This window comes from Diadema antillarum, unplaced genomic scaffold (genome assembly GCF_040938485.1).
Source record: "Diadema antillarum isolate AM-2024a unplaced genomic scaffold, OU_Dant_1.0 seq00000720_RagTag, whole genome shotgun sequence".
In the NCBI taxonomy this organism is placed as follows: Eukaryota; Metazoa; Echinodermata; class Echinoidea; order Diadematoida; family Diadematidae; genus Diadema; species Diadema antillarum.
The window spans coordinates 1,726,610-1,746,735 of NW_027271624.1; the positions used below are offsets into that span (position 1 = coordinate 1,726,610).

A 20,126-nucleotide genomic window follows, 5' to 3' on the forward strand; every position below is an offset into this window, starting at 1 on the left:
ACATTCAAGTCTTGCGCATCTTTTGAGACAGTTTTCACAAAAATCGGACATACAGTTATGGTGCTGCGTGACTTTTTGTACATGCATGTTGGCTAAAAAACGTGATTTTGTGTACAAAGTCAATGCAAATAATGTTTTCAGCTATAATTCATAAATGTAAGATTATTTTTACTTTTACTGATTTGAATTAATTAATTTTATGCTGTTTATGATCGCAAAAGTGTCCCCAACAAATTTCATCGAAAAAACAATAGAAAACAAAAGGTTAAAAAAACAAATACATGTATAAGAAATTCAAAAAAACAATACATAAACTCTGATATGGCAATTTTCATTTAGATAATTTTAGTTAGAAATGTCAAAAGGGATATTAGCACCAAATATTGGCATTCTAACTAGCCATTTTAAGTGAATTATAGGCGTAAACAATTTTATGCATAAATTTGCATAATTGATTATATAAAAAAGAAAATATATATTTTCAAAAAAATTTAACTATACAATCTTGTAGTTTACATCTGGCTCTATGCGCGTGGAAACTTTCATGGCAATCGCGCGATCCGCGGCCAAGACTGGGGGGGGGGGGTCAAATTCACCCCCCCTAGTATAAACAGGGGGTCAAATAGCCCAGTTGGATTAGAGTTAAGGATCACTTTGTGTACACCTCTATGGAAACAAAATTAAAATACTGTTTTTTAAGCCAAAATACTTTTTTTGTCCTCAAAAATACTTTTTTCTTTTGTAAGAGGTTGCCATCTCTGTACGTATTTCACCTGCAGTACGAAAGCACTTTGCAGCAAACACTTGAATTCTGTCAAATCGCTCTGTTCCAGGTGAAGGACAAGTGCCCCACTGACAAGCATGTCCTAACTTTCATGACAAGACTTCATAGCCATGATTTTGTTTGTTCTTTCTGGTAAAAGTGCCGCATAGAAGAGCGACATTTTCTGACTCAATAATTTTTCTGTTATTATGAATTCTTTTCAAAGAAAGATTTCAAATATCGGCCACATTTTGCACACAATGAAGGAATTAGCATCGTTACTTGCCTTTCTTCATTAATGATGCTAATTCCGTCGTTGTGTGCAACCCTCACAAAAGATGACCCAGATTGGGAATGAATGGCTTTTGTCAAACTAAGGAGACACACACTAACCATACACTTAATGCTTTTGCAATGGTATTCATTTTTTTCTACATAGCTGCAAAATGTGGCCAGTATTTGAAATCTTTTTCAAACAGAAATCATAATAACAGAAAATGACAGAGTTATGCCACCAAATTAGACCCATACAACACTCCCCTGCTATGTACTATCAAAATTTGAATATCATCTGTGAATCCAGTAAAAAGTTATTAATGATCAAAAGTGTAATTTTTTTAACACCTATTATATGTGCGAACAGTATTGTTACAAAGATTGTTAGAACTCGCAATCCGTTTTCAGTTTAAAATAAGTAAACTGGTATGACCAAACAAAGCATGGCATTTGTAGCACAATTTGAAATGTCTGATGTCAAGTGGTAAACATCAATATTAACAGTATTGTTATAAGATGGTTAGAATTTACAATCTGATATACTGCTTATGTCTTATAGTCAAGTCTAGGTTTTGAGCCTTGAATATTGCTGCTCTGCAAGAATATTTCGTTTAAATTCGCGGGTATTAGCTTCATGATAGTTGCAACAAGAAAAGATGCGTGTATCGTACAATAAACCTCAGCATGTAATTCAATGTATTTTCATGAAAAAGCCTAAAGCATTTACTTGGATGCTTTAATTTTAGAGGTACTGGTTAACTTAGGTTTCATGTGCAAAAGACAAATTGGATGGGTTAACCATATATCAATTTGATTGTATTTGCAGAGTAATCTGTGAAAATCTTATTGCTAATGGTCTAGTTTTTGGCCAAGATATCACAAATGAAAGTAAAGAAAATAATAAGAACACTGGTTTTGCACAAGCGTTTCAGGAAACGCTTTCATATAAATTCATAGATATCTTCATAGTAGTATGATCTTTTCGAAAACCTTTGCATTTTCTAGCCTTTGGTGACAAACAGGCTAATGATTATCAACAATTCAATTCCTAACTGAACAGTACACTTATGCATTTTTGCCCCTGACGATGTTAAACAGTCACTTTAAGCATTTTTAATACATGTATACAATTTTAACAATCAATGTGTTCATTACAGCAGTAAGATGTTCGAACATACATGTAAACAGTTAAATGAGTGCTGCCTGCATATAATGTTACGCACACATTTTACTGAAAGACTGATAAAGATTAGCAATAGTTGAAGCTAAAATGATCTCAAGAGGTATTGATCCATGTATGTGCATGTTAACAATTATTACAAAGATTGTAAGAATTTAAAGTCTGTTTAAAAATTTCAGATTAGAATTTATAACTGGTGTTGGATAGTATGCTAATGATAACAGTAATGTATGTGGGAAATGAACTGTTAAATATTGATAAAATTGTTTTTTTTTATTATTATTATATGACTGTTTGAGGAATTCCCAAAGTTGTGTATGTGTTCTAACTTCTATGTAGAATGTGTATATCTTCATATTTTGATGATCTTTTTCTGGCCTTTGGTGACAATACACTAATGATTGTCAACAATTCAAATCCTAACTGAACACTTTTGCCCCTGACGATGTTAAACAGTTACTTTAAGAATTCTTAAAATACAATTTTAACCATTTTAATATACAATTTTAACCATTAGTATGTTCATTACAGCCATAAGATGTTCTAACATAAACAGTTGAAAAAAAGAGTGCTACCTGCATATAATGATAAGTACACAATTTTACTGAAAAGCGGATTAAAGATTAGCAATAGTTAACCCTAATCCCTTGGGGGGGGGGGGGCTTTTTAGCATGGTTTCAAGTCCCTCAAATAACCCAACGGAAATAGAGTTAAAACTCAGCAGCAAACCCAGAGTATGTCACAGAAAAAGAACTTGTCGCAGACTTTCTGCATACTGACAGGCTGCAGCAGATCTGCCGCAGAATGGGGAATATTATAGAGAGTCTGCGATAACGGCTGCAGCAAGGCTGCCACAGAAAGACAGACAATTTTTGTAAGCTGCAGGAGACCAAAATAAGTGTGCGAGAAGGTTGCCACAGGAATTAATTTGCATATTATACAAAAATGTCCTGATTATTTTGTGCTAAAAGATCATTAATTCACTATTAATTATGAGAACACTTGTTATCTTTCCATTTATTAATGTGTTGTTATTTAGTTAATACTAATATCTCAACACTGATATATTTTTTATGGAAAAGCACTTTGCATAGCCAATTGATTAGGCGTGCTGAGCTGACAAGCAAAAAAATAATAAAAAATAGGTCCTCGCCTCCGCCAGAATTGCGGACCTGTCATAAAGCACTATGGGTATGTGACCCTGTCAGTTGATACCCTGTGACAATGGTGATGACCACATTAGACTGATTTGATACCCTGTGCCATTATTGACGACCGGTGAAAACACACCCTGTCCAGCGGCACGTCCCTATCACCTATAAGGGAGGTGCCCCCCCCCCCTGGACTTTTTGCAATGAGTTGTACATATAAAACAACTCAGCAAAATGTCAGCAATGAAATAATCATCAAAATTTGATTTTATTGGACACAGTCTTTTTTTCCCATGACCTCTTTTTGTAACCTTACTAACCAATATTCAAATTCTTGTTGTCACTCACTGAAGTATGTCACATGTTTGAGGTAGGACTAGTCAAGAGGTATTGACTATATATTGACAATACAAAAATGAAATGAAAATATTCATGCATTTTGAAATGCCAGCCATGTATAACATTTGTACTGTAAAAAGTACCATTAACTATAACGTAACTCCTGGAATTGCTCACATACTGTTAAGCACATATTTTCTGAAAGACAGATTAAAGATTATCAATAATTGAAGCTGAAATGATCTCAAGAGGAATTGCTCAATGTATGTACATCTTGACAATATTACAGAGATGGCAAAAATTTAAAATCTGTATACATGTCAAAGTTTCAATTGGAATCTATAACTCGTGTTGGGTAGTATGCTGTTAGCATTGATGTACATGAAATATATGAAATGAACCTCTGAATTTTGATGAAATTGCATTTGTTGTTGTTGACTGTTTGAGGAATTACCAAAGTTGTATATATGTTCTAACTTCTATGTAGAATGCGCATTTTTAAAACTAGCCATTTCATTGTCTCATGTGATATTATACATGGGGGCGAGACTAGCTTGCATATAATTATTTTCTTCAGCCAGTTAATACATGCTCTGTTCTAGACAATTGAAAGCACTTTGAAACATTGGTATTAAGCGTTATATAAATGTAAAATATTATTATTGTTACTCAAATGTGAATAAACAGACTAATAATTGGTCACCCAGCAAAAGTCAATATTTGTGTGACGATTAACTTTGTGCATGACAAATTTGTTTTCAGCAATACGAATGATTCGTCATGCAGTGGGATTCCGTGCAGTGCTGCATGACAAATTAATTTTCTTGCATGACAAAATTATTTTCTTGCATGACAAAATATTCGTCATACATTACGAATTAATTTCCATGCATGACAAATTTATTTCTTGGCATGACGAATCAAAATGAAAATTCGTCAAATAAGACCACTTTTCATGACGAATTAAAATTCGTCAAATGACAAATCTTTTCCCATAAATACTTGACGAATTAGCATTAATCAAGATGTATAATTAATTTGTCAAGGAAATCTGCTTGCATGACAAATTAAAAATTTGTCAAATAAGACCATGTTTTGACGATTTTTTTTTGTCAATTGACTAGATATTTTTAAGAGTGTAATCACAATGATAGTATATTTACCGCTGTATGGAAACTACATAAAAACCCTAAAATGAAACAAAATAAAGGAAGGGGATGGGAGGATGAGACAAAGCCATAAAAATATCAATGCATAAACTCGATATCCATCAAGCCAACTGTGTAAATCTCATGAAGAGAGTGGTCATTTGGGACTACCAGCTCACGTATAGTTATCACATCTACAAACCTGTCCAATTTCGATCGCACTTTTCTGACAGCATGGACGGAACAATGGAGAAATATTTATCGCCACTACTGAAGAAACCCGCTGGCAATCAGAAGTTCATCCTATATCTGTTTGCTTATCATGTTACAAAACTCTCGTCTTATCTATTCGCGATATTGTTTCGACGGGGGGGGGGGGGGTGAAGGAGAAGGTTAACCTGCTGCTGATGTTGTCTGGTAGCGGTATTAGTGCCAGTTAGTCAGGTTGTAGAAAAAAAAAAACCCACATCTCCTCTCGTCAGCTCGTATATCCGTTACCTCTCCAATTGGTAGTAACCTGCTGTAGGCCCAAATTTAAAGTGTGTCACCTGTCAGTATGGCTTTATGATCAAGTAACAAAAACAGCCATGACTTGTGTAAATGGCATTATTTTTTATTTGCGAAGAAAAAAAAAGAACAAAAAATAAAGCAATGGTACTTGTGTAACTATAGTTTCCTTCTCTACCTGTCTCTTTGATCAGGTTACGAAAAACCCCGTCCGAGTATCTGTTTGATCAAGTTACGAAAAACCCTGTCCGACTACCTCTTTGATTGAGTTACGAAAAAAAAAAAAACATTGATGTATCTTCAGTCCGGTGCCCCTGATAGGGTTATGGAAGTGACGAGTTCGGAGTGAGGCATGCCATCCACTGCCGGATGCGACCCACAAATTCTTTCCATATGAGCCAAGTCGGAACTCAGATAAGCGATTCGACTTCCTCCCGCAGGGTCCAGGACCAAACTACCCTTAGTTTCAGCTGTATGTGCAATATCATATGGATTGTATATCTATACCACATCGAATTGTTCGCCACAGGGACCGTACAGATATGCATTTGAAAAATAATGATAAAAAGAAAAGAAAATGAATGATTTTAATTGATTTTTAGATGTGATGTCTTTTGAATTTATGGATGCTCACAAACATCCCGTTATCTTGATAACCTACAAACTAATCTTTGGACACTATTCTGTGTTTTTTGATTTGATTTCATTTTCCGGTCACCTACCTACCAATTAGGATCTATTCATATTACTTGTAGTATGTAATTGTTTCCTTTATTCTGTATCTTCCTTTACACAACAGTGAGGTTCCATTAGCAAGTACCTGCCGGCTGGAACATTCGTCCATCAAAGAGAGAGCTGTAACAGAACACCGTCCTCCGATTTAAATACGAACCACACCCCGATGTGATTTCATTGGGGGAAATAAGCAGGTATATCATTCTGTGTTCTATAATGTGGTTTGTCAATACCATCCGTCTCCAGCAAGTTCCTTTCAGTATATCAACCAGCACTAGAGTGCATGCAATCTATCAACTGATATACACTGCCAGATGAAATACTGACAACAACAACAAAATCAGTCATACTGAGAGAGTGAAGTTGGACAAACGTTATACAAGGTTCACACAGGTTTTGCCAGTGTGAATGTTATCCAATCTTTCAACGTATGGCATTTGATGGACACTCGGAATTTATCGACCCTTCGGTTACATGACTGGTACGCCATCCATTATTGTGTCATACCTCCTTCTCGTTTTTCGTAGGAAGTTTCAAGGGGACTATACACAGGAAAATGCACAGTTTGGGCTTCTGTGAGATTGGGGGCATCTGTGACCCCACACATTTGGCGATATCTCGCCATTTCCTTACATGACTTCTTTCTGCACATGTTTTGATAATTTGTTGCCAGTCCAATGCAGGGCTTTGATGTCACATTATATTTAAAGGTCACATGCCACTAAAATTAGGCATATTTTCCATCAATTCGTATTTTGTCCAGACAAGGCATAGGTGAACATGACTTTGATATCAATACATAGCTTTCAGCAACTACAAAAAGCTCTGCTTCACTTTTTTTTTTTATCATGATAACAGTTAGATACTGCATAAACAAGCACAAAATAGACGTAGCAATAGCGGAGATCTCAGGGATGGCCGTCAACCCCTCCCCCCCCCCCCCCCCCACCCCTTCGTTCTTCGAACCTCCAAGAAAAAAAAAGTCCTGTCTCTTTTTTTTAGAGTTTGTTTGTTTGTTTGTTTGTTTGTTTGTTTGTTTGTTCATTTCCATCTGAGAAGATGGCTGGATAGCCCATATTCAGCTATGCTAAGCTGGTCTTCCATGGGGTCCAGTTGGATGTGAGGTGGGACCACTTCACCGGGTTAAACACTCTGCTCTTTGCGATGAATGAATGAAGCGGGATCTTTTACGTGCATGAGTTGTTACTCTCTCATACCCGAGACCTCCATTTTATGTCCTATCTTAGGGACAGAGTGTTTTGCCTCTTGCTAGAGGGGACGGTATGATTACACACAACATTGCTCAGTCCAGACTCGGGTTCGAACCCGGGCCCTTTGAATAGGATCGTGAGGCAGACGCGCTACCGACTGAGCCAACTCACCGCCCTATCAGAGAGAGAGAGAGAGAGAGAGAGAGAGAGAGGGAGAAATATCAAAATGGGGCACGTGATTAATGTCTGTAAAGAGCACTTTCATCAGTCTGTTGTCCTAATTTCACTTTTTTTCCCTTTACTCCTCTCACATAGCCTTTATGATTCCTGCGACTTTGAAGGTTGAAGTAGTTATAGAACAATCTATTTTCAGACCGTGGAAAATACAACAATGTTCGTTTAATTCAATATGCCGGATCTAATGTTTGAATTAACTGTACTTGGTATGATGGCAAGAGAAACCATATACCTCAGCATGTCATCCAATGCGATGTTACATGAATCAGTGCCTACCAACGGTGTTCCTTTGTTATTCCCGAGGTTCGTAATTCCGAATATGAAAAAAAAAGGTTCGTTACACTATATAACGTAATTTATCTAAGGTTTCGTTAATCCGAAATTGAAGAAAGAAAAAACAGGTTTGCTATAATGAAGTTTCATTTACAGGTAAAAGAAATATGGTTTGTTTGGGAGGCGCACCTTTTGTGTGTGTGTGTGTGTAGGGGAGGGGGTCACTTTCCGTTAAATTAACTATCGAAATAACTAACCTCATCTTATTTTCTTATTAACGAACTCTCGGAATAAGGAACCTTCGGAATAACGCCACAATTAATATTCGGATTAGCGAACCATATCACAATTCTCGGATTAACGAACATCAAGATTCATGAAAATTGTGTGTTTCGGAAGGACGAACCTTCGGAATAACGAACCTTATTTCATTCACAAATTTGTTGAGTGATGTTTAATGCGTCTGAACAGGGACAGATTCACGTATCGGTGATATTAATGGTGATGAAACAAGAACGTGCCCCCCCCCCCAAAAAAAAAAAAACAAAACAAAAACAAAAACAAAAACAAAAACAAAAAAACAAGAGAAAAGGAAAAGGAAGAAAATCTTGGGCCAGCCATCCGGAGCTACTGTTTCCGGTTTAAACGATGTTGGTCATTAAGACAGTCATCGTTCATTATATATTATTTTTAATGGTTTCCTTGCACGACAGCATTCTAAATCATTCGTGTTGGATGTGAGATTTACATGGAAAGCCATACAAGGGAGAAAAGTAGCATGGATGGGATATGGCTTTGAATTTGAAAACACTGTCCACAGATGCCAGTACCCATTTATACCAGTGGCAATATCGAGGCAGAAACCAATACCAATACCAATACCAAAACCTATGTCAGTGCTAGCACCAATGTTAATGCCAATGCCAAGGCAAATACTAGTACCAATACCAATACCAATATCAATACCAATACCAATACCAATACCAATACCATTGCCAATACCAATACCAATGCCACTGTCAATTCCAATACCAGTACCAATACCAAACCAATACAAGACCAATACCCATACCAACACCAATATCAGTGCTAACACCAATGTTAATTCCAATGTCAAAGCAATACTAGTACCAATACCAATGCCAATACCAATACCAATGCCACTGTCAATACCAATACCAGTCACACACCAATATAAGACCAATACCAATACTGATACAAATACCAACACCAATATCAGTGCTAATACCAATGTTAATTCCAATGCCAAAGCAATACTAGTACCAATACAATACCAATGCCAATGCCAATGTCATTACCAATGCCATGCCAATGCCACTGTCAATACTAATACAAATATCAACATCAATACCATTACCAAATCAATGCAAGACCACCCAGATAGCAATGCTGCGTTGGCCCAACGCTGGTCCAACGGCATACATGTACGTCGGGCCAACGACAGAAACGTGACGTCGTCCCGACGTCATTTTGACCATCGGGCTAACGTTGGTCCAACGGTAAAAGCCTAATGTTGGGCCGACGTTGGTACAATGTCAGACCAACGCTATACCAGCCATTTTTCCACTTTGCATGATGCACTGGCCCAACGTTGGCCCAACGTTGGCCCAACTACATGTGTGTATGTTGGCACAACTTCAGAAACATGACGTTGATCCAATGCCATTTTCGGCCGTCGGGTTAACATTAGCCCAACAGTGAAATCTTGACGTCATACTAAAGTTATATCAAGCACTTTTCCACCCTACTATAACGTTAAGCTAAACGTTGTACCAACCACTTTTCCACTGTAGTGTGACGCTATCACACAGTTAAACCATTTCCTATTTCGACTTTGTAATGACGTTATCCCAACATTAAACCAACCACTTTTCGACTCTGTTATGACGCTATCCCAACATTGGACAAACGCTGCATCGACCACTATTCCACCTTGTAATGGCGTTATCCCACCGTTGATCCACCATACATGTTGACATTATCTCTACGTTATACCCACCACTTTTCAAAGGTGTTATGGTGTTATCCCAACCTTAGACCAACGTTGGGTCAACCACCCCACAATGACGTTATCCCAACGCTAGAACAACATTGTACCAACCACTTTTCCGCCATACTATGACACAATCCCAACATTATATCTACAATTTTTCAAACGTGATATGGTGTTATTCCGACCTTGTCCCAACGCTGGACCAACAGTTCACCATTTACTTTTCATCGCTGTGACAACGATGTACCAACGTTGTTCCAACGTCATCCTTTTACTGTTGAGCCAACGTTGGTCCGATGACCGAAAAAGATTTTTAGGCCAACGTCATGTTTCTAACGTTAGGCCATCGTAGTCTATTCCTATAATTCCTACAAACTACCCTATTCCTAAGTTTCTACATCCTATACCTATTCCTATACGTAGACCTATACCTAGACCTATTCCTATACCTATCTGAAAGAAAAGCAATAGATTTTCTTTATAAACCCCTGCGTGATGATAATGTTTCAAGACATGGTTACTAACTGGATGACACTTTCATTACATTTTCATCAAAATTCCATCAAAAATCGGAATAATTTTTCAAACGCGAGTGGAAATTGTGCATAAATCAGCAATAATTTGATGACAATTTCTAACACAGTTTACAGTTTAATCCCAGCATCATTACTTTTACATTTAACGGTTTTTAGTATTTTCCGCCAGATTTGATTTGCAAATTCTCTCATTAATATTCATGATCTTTGTATGTCGTTATTCCAACATTGGGCCAACGTTGTCCCAACTGCTTTTTCACATGATTATGACTTGGCAAAAAAAAAATCCAAATACAGTGTATTAAAAATGTCTTTATATCATGAACACGTTGCAATAATATAAGCAGTAAACACTTAAAAAGCTTAACAGTTTAAGGTTTCTCTTCTCCCTTGTTATGATAAATTATCTTTTTTGTTGCCATGACGAAGTGTACATTTTTTGTTTATGTAATTCGTGCCATTTTTATATTCTGTTCGGTGAACCACCATTCAATGAATGAAAGTCAAAATGACAACATGTACGGCTTTAAATCATTTTTTCCCTTTGGTGGAAATAAGAATGAAACTGTTGAATCTAAAACAAAGTTTAATCTTGGCATCAATATACTTTCATTTAATGTCTTTTGTCTATCTTCACTAGTTTTCAATTTACAGACTCTCTTATGATGGATAATACAGTAATGGAAATGACGTTTATCCCAATTTCAGACCAAGCTATAGTAGTGAACTTATATGTAGTACCAGCCCAATAGTACACCAACCCCACTCCAGTAGGCCATTTCTAGCTAACTCAACTGTATGCTACAATTCATCAACATTTGGAAAAATACCCGGTTGTGAATTACATAATTATGCTATAATCTCCCCAACATTGGCTAACACTCACGCAACTCTTTGCCAAAGCGCTGGCCAACAGTATATTTCTGACGTGCCACCATACGCGCATGACGTCGGACTAATGTTGGACAAACGCAGGATTCAAAGAGGAAAATGGTTGATACAATGAGAGTCAGACATTTTACCAACGGTGGTCTAACATTAGGCTTTCACTGTTTGAAAGATATTTGCCCGACGGACAAAATAGTAGTAGAGCAGTTAAGCCCTCAAAATCATGAAAATTGTGCAAAATTTGACTAAAGCATGAAATTTTCACTAGTGTTAGTACATACCATAAGATTCGTCTTAAGATCGGGAGGTAAGTCTGATTTGACCTCTGATGACCTCCAGAGGTCAATGAACTTTAAATATCAGAATATTGATGTTTGGAGGCATTTGTGAATGATAGGCCTAGATCTTGGTTACGCTGCACTAAATATGCATTTGTACTACAAATCTTCCGTTTCCACGGGGCAATGACAGGTTTCTACCTTTGACCTCTGATGACCTTTAGAGTTCAATGACCTCAAAATACCATAATATTGATCTGTGATGTTATTAGGTGATGATAAACATGGTTAAGAAGTGCAAAACAAGCATATCTGTTTTACAATGAAATTGTCTTCATATTCCAAAGAGCAAAGACAGATTTCTACCTCTGACCTCTGATGACCTTTAGAGGTTTTTATGACCTCAAAATATCATAATATTGATCTGTGGAGTCATTAGTTAATGATAAACATGGTTAAGATGTACAAAACTAAGCATATCTGTTTTACAATGAAATTGTCTTCATATTCCAAAGAGCACAGACAGGGCTCTACCTTTGACCTCTGTTGATCTTGGAGGATGTACAAAACAAACATATCTGTTTTACAATTGTAGCCCAGATGGCTACTAGCACATAAAATAAAGAATAGAATAAAATAGAATAGAGAGTAAAAGAAAACAGAACATTGCATTCATTTTCTTCGTCACCCTGTGACGTCAATATGCTCAGTATTTTCCCGTTCTGGGAGTTTAACATGAAACCGTTTATCTTCCTTCCAGTTATTTTTTTGTCGAAACCCCCTCTCCCAACAAAAGTCTATGGTCATAGGAATTTATAAGTTAGACATTGGCTACTTTCCCCTGTAGTGGTCAGTTCCAATGGCTCTCCATCCCCAAAGTCCTGCACCAAATTACGGGGAATGACATGACGGCGTGTTTTTACCCTCTGATCCCCAAACATAAATGATCTTCTGAGCTGGAAGGTCGCCCTCCTGCCAGAATTTATCCCTCTAAAGGGCTTTTTACACTTGCAAATTTTTGCTTGGTCCCGTACTGACGGTGGGGCTATAAAGAGGGGGGGGGGGGGGGGTCTTAGCCCCAACAATAAAGAATTCATTTCTAGTGAACACCACACCCCACTATGAGATTGAACCAATGAAATGCTTTAGGGAAAGGAAGTTTGTTAGCAATTTACTTATTAAAAAAAACAAAACATGTTTCAGCCGATAAATCAGTTAGAGTGGCAAGCTGTACATGCACAAATCCAATATCTATGTATCTGTACAATGATATGGTCGCCAGCTTGGAGAAAGTCGTATGGAGCTTTTGGAAACTTACACAATAATGATGTTGTCTTCATATATATATATATATATATATATGAATATATATGTATAATGAGAGAAATCGTTCGAGAGGAATGACTTTAACTTACGTTTGAAGACATTTCAAGAGATGTAGTCTGATTTGTTAAGGGGGAAATCATTTTACTGTTTGCAGTCTTGTAAACATACATGTATCTTTAGCGAAAATTGCTCGAGTACGTGGACGGTGATAAGTAGGCTCCTTTAATCAAATAATATATGAACCAAATGGTTTCTTTTGAACATGTATTGTGTTGAAAAGTTCTTGGCAAAATTCCAGGGAAAATGTGCACATGAAAATTCCGATGTTCAAAGTATGTGATGGGAAATGTAAACAGTATGTGCGAATGCTTCTATGTTTCCTGCTAAACTTAGTTGTTGGGAGGGGGGGGGGGGGGGAGAAAAGAAAAAAGTCTCGTTCTACCATGTCTACACCACAACGCCTACGGATATCTAATGTCTCGTGTTTAACGAAGTACAGATTAATGGGCGTGCTATCTTTTTAAGAGAAACAATACTTTGTTTCACATTGTTAGTGGGGAAAAGAAAAGAAATGAAAAGAAAAGAAAAGAAAAGAAAAGAGAAGTCTCGCTTTATGAGAGATGTTTAGATCCCGCTCTACACCACAACGCCTACGGATGTCTAGGCTGGAGGTGGGCACGTTAGAATGTCTTTAAATAAAGAGCACCAACAGTAATTGCAGATTAATTGGCACGCTATCTTTTGAAGAGAAACAATACTTTGTTTCACACAAGGTGATAGCAGAAAGACAATTGATAATCATCCGCTCGTGTGAAATCAAGCAGAAGTTTTTCAAAACATTTCAAGAGGCATCTTGGTGAGTTACAGTCTGTTAAACATGTCAATATAATGTGAACTAGAAATGTCACTATGGCGACTGGTATGCCTCCGCCATAATGCATGGTTCTCCGAATAGGTCTATAGCACAATGTCTTGACAATGTGTGATGGCAGTTTCACGTAACTGGCAAAATATTAAAATGACAGGTTTGTCACGAATGATTGAGTGTTCACTTTCCTTGAACTGGGTTTATTTGGATGAATGGCTACACTGTCTGAGAGTGCAGGTATTTGGGGATTTGAGGATTTGTACCCAACTTTTGACCATTTTATAAGTTTAAAGGACAAGTTCACCTTCATAAACATAAGGATTGAGAGAATGCAACAATATTAGTAGAACACATCAGTGAAAGTTTTAGGAAAATTGGACAATCGATGCAAAAGTTATGAATTTTTAAAATTTTTGTGTTGGAACCGCTGGATGAGGAGACTACTACAGCTTGTGAGTCATATGCGTACAACAGTATAAAGAAATGTAAAAGAAAATTCAACATATTTTCACTTTTTTCGCATGATAAAAGAGCTCTTGACTTGCCTCTTTCTAAAGGCAGGGGGAATAATATTACCCATAACATTTGTCGGTAACGAGTCAGGGGAATGTGCACTTTTTTCAAAAGATGGCATTTTGTGAAATTCTCTTTATATTTTCCTTATATTGTTGTACGCATGTGACATCTAAGTCATTCATACACTGCAGTAGTCTTCTCGTCCAGCAGTTACTGCACAAAAACTTCAAAAATTCATAACTTTTGAACGGATTGTCTGATTTTCCTCAAACTTTCAATGATGTGTTCTACTAATATTGCTACATTCTCTCAATCCTTATGTTTATGAAGGTGAACTTGTCCTTCAAAAAAGAAGTGAAATTTAGCACTTTCACTTGACCTTTGACCTTTTGACCTTTGGGCAAGAAACTTCCAAGAGAATCTGTATTGAGTAATACATGCATGCACTAAGTTTCAACAAAAAATCCTGCAGGCATTGCATAGATAAGAGAGAAATAATTACATTTTGATGAGTTGACCTTGACCTTTGACCCATGACCTTTGACCCGTGACCTTTTACCCATGACCCCTAAATTCCCTACATGATCACTGCCAGTCAATACATGCATATGATACTAAGTTCCATGAAGATACCTCGAAAAATATGTGAGATATGGAGAAAAAAGTAAAATTCTAACATTTTTACTAGACCTTTGACCTTATGACCCAAAGCTCTCTCTGGGGAATCTTTATTTGGTAGTTCATGTATACACCAAGTTTCAAGAAAATACCTCCAGGCATTGCATAGATATAGGGGAAATAGTGAAATTTTGAGCATTTGACCTTGACCTTTGACCTTGAGCATGTGCGCCCAAAAGTTGATAGGCACAACTTCGCCCACTCATACCAGGGAGGTAACCCTGCTCATACATTTACATGCCAAGTTTCATTAAGATACCTCTGACAGTTTTTTAGATACGCTGTCCACAAAATTGATTACGGACGGAAGGGCGGACGGACGGACGGACAACCCGAAGACGTAATGCCTCCGGCGACACTTCGTGGCGGAGGCATAAAAACAAATTGAAGGCCACCTGCAATAGGCCACCTGCAGTACAGCCTTGCATTTTCTGACATCACTACAACTTCACGTGAAACAATCAACACGTTCTATATTATACTCGTGATGGAGAGGGAAAATAATAAACAACAACATTGCAAGATCGATGAAGACAACAGACGGGCACTGATTCCACGAAAAATACATGAACATGTCCATATGTATTTTGATTTCTCCATGCATTTTCCCATATCATCATACACAATCATTGCACACGTATACTTGATATGGTGTTCAGCTCACTGTGTGCAGACTGAGCACGACCCGATAATTCAGAACCTTTGCCTGCAATGGAAGACTCTGATGATCGCATTCAGTGGCTGTGCACCTATGGAAGAACGCTGGTCTGACCTCAGGATGTCCATTTTAGTCGTGGTGGAGATCTGTGTGCCGATCCTGGCAATGTAAGCTCAATCGCGTGCTTAACTGAAGACGCAGATGCTGCCCTGTCTTGAAAGAGATCGAGGGTATACATCTAAGATCTAGACCAATTTTAGCAGGAGGTTACACTAAATCATCACTTGCTGGCAGAGAGTTTTAACCGGATGATATTACCCGCTGCCATATTACCCTGATTCACACATTGGATGCAAACCGGATGGCGGCAATATTGGAAACAAGCAATATTTGGGCATGGGGGCACAACTCTTGGCCAGGCATAATTGTTAGGGAGTATCGAGTATAAAGAAGACAATGAGAGCATATAGTAGTTCCACTCCTATTTGGAAGTGAGGTACCTAGATGTCATAAAAAAAGGCCCCAAGTTGCCTGACTTAATGACCTAAACTTAACTGGATGAAATATGTGGAATGCATGTTAGGCCTCACAGTATGTCGTTTTCCAGATGGGCCATGACGTCACTGTATCAAGCTCCAGGACCATGAGTCATTCATCGGAACCATACAGCCCACGAGTTCGAAACTAGGTAGCTTTGCCCATGAGCTTGACACTAAGTTTAGGCAAACCAGGCCCATAAGAGTCCTACACATAGGGAGGTCCACAAGACCTATACAAAAGTTCTCTGAAATGCATATGTTAATCTCGTACCGTGTGCCAAGTTTTCCTCGAGTGTCGAGCTCGCAGACCGCTAGTAGACGGCGAGGTGTAATGTTCTTAAAATTTTCTGTAGATTTTGATTTTTTGTGCTATTTCCCCTATTTTGGGGGTGCTGAACACGAATCCACTTGTTGCCATTTTTCTAACCGACGTCTTCACCCGTTGCCATGGCAACGCATTATTTTCCTTAAAAGGGCATTGTACCGGTTTTTTATTTTTTTTATATGTTGTTCTTTTAATTCTAAAAGACCCAGAGGTGCAAACAGAATCAAAATTTCATAACGATTTAGCCCGTAACTTCATGTTGAAAAGGGAACTTTTTTGGCGAGAATTATGCTAATGAGCTGACGAGCCCAGATGTTGTGATGTCACAGGTGCCAAATATATCTCTGATTACAAGCCCTCGCATACGCGTGCGTTAAATCGTGCCGAGTAGCAGACGACGCTTAGGCCCAATTTAGCTGGCAGGCGGCACTTGTGTACTGTCCTATCCATGCAGCTGTCTCAAATCTCGCTGAACCAAATCGCACCAAAATTACAGGATATACTTCTAAGCATATTTCAAGATACTGTATTATATTTGAACGAAATCGGTAATCGAGAAGTATCAATATTGACGCCGACTTTCAAGTTGTCACAAAAAAAAAACTCACTCTTCGCGAGAGATCTTGGTAAACACGACATGCACAATTTAGAGCTGAAGTTAGCCGACTAGTACTGTGCGAACGGGGAATTTACGCGGGAACTAAACTAAAAAATGTCATGATTTTGGCGATTTGTGTGATTTACGAACTTTATTTTTCATTCAAGTGAGCTCAAATAATTTATAAATTGATTTTTTGCTCCCGATTACTTGAAAGATTTGTCTCATGATATTAGATGGCTAACTTCAGTCTGTGCGTGCGCAGGCCGTAGGGCTACACTACGCCGCGATCACTCTTGTTTTTTAGTGCTACAGAGCAGATTGTTTTTAGCGACGACAGGAAAGTCGACAACTTCACTTATGCTTCCCGACTTGCGATTTGGTTCCAATTAGCGTGAGCAAGTGGACATGAGTCATAAAATATTTCTTGTGATTTTGGTGCAATTTGGTTAAGTGAATTTTGAGATATCTACATGGATACGGAAGTACTCTAGCACTATGCATAGCGTTACACCAGCGCTTGGATCGCGAAGCGGCGGCACTGTTTGTATCTACGTGGTCAGGCCACTCTTCCGAGGTGTGGGTCCTACTAAAACTAGATCTAAGTTAGTCCATGGTGTTAATACGACCACCATGAGATTTATCTCGACTACAAAAACATTGAAAATCCATAAAGCAGATACCTTACCTGCAAAATTCAGCACAGAAACAACAGGGCCTGCAGGACAAGGGCCTAGATCTAGCGGCAACGCTAGACCTTGGAGTCTGGACTTTCGTCTGGACTTTCTTCAAGTTCTGGCAGCAGGGGTATGTATTGCATACTAAAACGTTTACGCTGTGCCTATTGAGCGCTGTGCACGTACAGCTGTCGACGGGGCGGCGAGTAGAATCTTCTCGGTCCTTGACTGCTCACTTAGTCCTAGTCCTAGTTCTAGTCTAGAGTCTATATGTACTGGGTGCTGTTTTTCTTCTAACTAGGTGTAAAACCGTGATTGCCGTTGACTAATTTTTTTGGATTTTTAGATTTTAAGAATCCCACTCAGTCCCTCATCTTCGTTAGATAGTTTTGAAACTGTGTGATGTCGAAACCATTTATCGCTCATCATCGATGCATACTTGTAGTTGAGTGCAACGTTACTTACAACACAGTTTTTCTATGGGCAGCACGTTTCGGACAATGATGCCCAATTTCATTTTTGCATATCTGGAATATTCCCCCACAAATTTTTATCTAAAATAAAAAAGCTTTTGAAGAGATTCCTTTTAAAAATTAATAAACATTGTTTTAACATGTTTATTTCCAGCTCCATAATGCAATTTTTATTAAATAACAGTTTTTTGCAGTACTTCGTGTGAGATTTCATTCAGTAAATTGACATGTGTAAAAACCTTTTCTATTTCGTTTTGCTAAAGTCGGAGGTTGGCACCTGTGACGTATGCCAAAATTGTGTGGATCGTTTCTTGGCTTGCCTCGTTTTCATTTTTTTTTCAAAAAAATCATTACAGGCCTTATCCTGGGTTTTAGAATCCCTCTCTTTTCCAGTTGTAGGCATCAAAAAAATGTAGATAAGAATTATCAGACAAGTAGAAAAATGTCAGTACAGGTTTTCTTTTAAAAAGAAACATGTATTCTTCATTAAAAAATCATAAAAAACATGATGTAAAACACCAACACATGTTCATTATAAATCCTTTTTTAATCATACTTGAGAAAGAATGCAATTTTTCATAATGTCATGGTTACCTTGTAGCAATGACGGTTTACCATGGCAACAAACTATTTATAAAGAAAAATCATATTTTTCATGAAAAAGCAAGAAAACATGACAAGATTGAGTGGAATATTTATCATAAATTACTATCTAGATTATCAGCTTATTTTTTCCACTACCAGTATGTTAATTTCACATCATTTTTCGTTGCTATAGCAAACAGTATGACAAAAGCTGCCTTTTAAAGAAAAATAAGCGTTGCGATTGAAAGAAAAAGCAAGAATATGTCCATGGATGATAAATTTCTGAATGGTGAGATTTTTTTGAGCTATTTTCCTTTATTTTGTCGGCGCCAAAACACGAATCGACCTATTGCCATATTTCTAAATGACATCTTTAGCCGTTGCCATGGCAACAAAATTATTTTCTTTGATATAACATGTATTCTTCATTAGACATCACAAAAAAGCATGCTTAAAAAACAGCAAAATAAGTCCAATATAAACGTATCACGCTTCAAATCAAAATTAAAAACTCACAATTTCCGACTGTCACAGCAAACCTCATAGCAATAACGGTTTGCCCATGGTAACAGCTAATTTTTTAAAGAAAATGATTTTTTTTTCATCAAAAAAGCATGAAAAGATGAAAAGTTTGAGTAACATACTCATTACAAATTGCTATGATAAATTATCAGCTTTTTTTCACTACATTTCATGGCCACATTATTATCGTTGCTATGGCAACAAACTTTTTTCCCTAGAAGGAGAAGTACCCCAGTATTCAAAAAAGAAAAAAACTAGATGAATAAAATAATCAATTCTTGTAGAGTTTAATTTTTTCGGTCCTTTTTTTTTTTTTACTCTTTTGGGAATGCTGAAAAAGGAATCCACCTATCGCCACTTTCTAAATGATGTCTTCAGCCGTTACCATGGCAACAAATTTATTTTCTTTAAAAAGAACATGTGTTTTTTTATTAACATCATAAAAAACATGTTTGTTAAGGCCAAAAATATGTCATTATATACATTTTTTCCTCAATTAATAAAGACAATCCTTTTTTTTTTCTCAATTACATTGATACCTCATAGCAATGGACAGTTGCCATAGTAAACAATTCTTAAAAAGAAAATACTGATATTTTAATGAAAAAATTGAAAAAAATGACGAGATTGAGTACCATATTCATTACAAATTACTATCAGCTTTTTGTTTTTCCACAACGTTCATTTCCACATCATTTCTGTTGCCATAGCAATAACATGAGAAAAATGTTTTTTTTAAGGATTAAAGTTTCTATAGCAATCTGTTGGAAATTACTATAGAGGAGGTCTCATAGTCATTTAAGGTTATCAAATGTCTTGGAGACA

The 20,126-nt window shown here is 37.3% G+C and overlaps 1 pseudogene; it reads right to left on the bottom strand.

Annotated features, from left to right (window-relative positions):
• LOC139738054 (scavenger receptor cysteine-rich domain-containing protein DMBT1-like) overlaps window positions 1–20,126 on the bottom strand; it is a 140,629-nt pseudogene that overhangs the window by 106,545 nt on the left and 13,958 nt on the right.